This window comes from Austrofundulus limnaeus, unplaced genomic scaffold, assembly GCF_001266775.1.
Source record: "Austrofundulus limnaeus strain Quisiro unplaced genomic scaffold, Austrofundulus_limnaeus-1.0 Scaffold169, whole genome shotgun sequence".
NCBI lineage: Eukaryota > Metazoa > Chordata > Actinopteri > Cyprinodontiformes > Rivulidae > Austrofundulus > Austrofundulus limnaeus.
In genome coordinates, this window is record NW_013952571.1 from 1,081,566 (window position 1) to 1,083,393 (window position 1,828).

The window sequence follows — 1,828 nt, forward strand, 5'->3', positions numbered from 1 at the left end:
GGTAATTTAGATCAGTTGCTCCAAATTCATGTGTGCCAGCAAGTTTTGCCTAGTAAAATTCTCCTCACATTGAACAGCAAGGCAGGCAAAAGAATTTGTTTCTGTTTGCAAATAGAACAAAACCAAGTGAGAGGACAACAAAGCAGTAGTCAGCCTGTATCAAGCTCATGTCTCCAGTGCCAGCAACCAGCTGCATTAGCATAGTGCCCAGTCCATGGGGTGCTCCTGAAGGAAGTCCAAACAGATGGATCAGCTCTTTGTTTTTCAGGATTGCTCTAAAGTTTTCACATTGTGATGTTCTTCCTCAAGTTAAAGAGATCAAATCAGAACATCTCCCAGATTCTGGTAGTGGCATCTCTTTTTGTATTTTGGATTGACCACAAAGTTTTTGGATTCTCACACAAAGCTTGCTTTGATTTCTCTGGGTTGGTTGTGAACAGGGGTCAATGTGGAGAACAGACAGCCTTAAAAATGAAAAAGCCAACCATCCACCCAGAAATAAACCTTAGCAGTGAGCCAAAACAATTTTCTGTCTTTTTTTCTATTTGTTCTTAGTTTGTGGAGCTGTGGCACAAAAGGCTCTAATTGTGTGCTTGTAGATGCATTGTTCTACTGAACTTGTAGAACGGGTTGCAAAAGTTAAAAACATAATTCTAAAATGTATAAAATTTAAAGGAAGTGTCTCATATTCAGCCTCTTAGCGTTGAAGACACAACCAATACCGTCAAAAGCCAAATAATTAGTTAAATAAGGACTGCTTATGGCAGGCTAAAGGCAGTTTCATACTACATCCAAAGCCATGAAATCGGCTATCATTCATATAGATATTCAACCTTAAACATGCCAGATTTGTTCTCAGAGCAGCTTCAACAGCATTTTCTAGACACAAGACCCAGGCTGAAATTTTTCCTCACAAAGTATGTGTAAAATACAAGAAACGTGGCTAGAGGAGCAGTTGGCTGAGGCAGTCAGAATGTACATGCATATGACTTATCCAGACAAACTTATAAAGATAGTCAAATGGCCAAATACATCTGGATGGAGATAACACAAACATGGAGGAGTCTGTCTGCTGAAAGGTGTGGCACTCTAACTGTGACAGATTTGTGGTGAAACGGCAGATGCAGGAATGGAGTGCAGACCCTGGAGGGAAGAAAACAAATACTGTGATACGTTTTCTGGGAGTGGTTTTCCAGGAACTCTGTGTCTCATGAACTATGAAAGGAAGGTGCAAAAACAAAAACAAACGTCTTGCAACCACATGGCCATGAGCCAACTCTTTTGGCTTTAGTTGTATGACTTTTGTACATTTTTACCTGTTTTGATATCGGCCAGTGTCATCATCAGTGAAACAACTCTAAGTAGTGCAGGATATCACCTAGCATAAGACATCATTAAAGGCCAATAAACTCTACACAGGTCTGAAACAAAGGTGTGGACATCTACAGATTATACAAGGGTTATGGAATAATTAGGAGAAATGTATTATTTAGTCCTCCAGAGATTTGAGACTGGGACAAAGGTTCACCCTACACAGGACAAAGACTTCAAACACACTGCTGAAGTAACTCTACCTGGTTTAAAGAGAAACAACTGAATGTACTGAGATGACTCAGTCAAAGCCCAGACCATTTAACCAGACAACCATCAGTTTGACTGAAAGATTTTTTTTTGTGCACAAGCAGTACCCATGTTGTAACAAAAGGGGGTGACACAAAGTATTGACTTTTTTGTGGGGGAGTGAACAAAAATGCACACACCATTTTTCAGTTGATTTCATATTTATTTACACATTATTTTACACACACACACACACATCATATATATA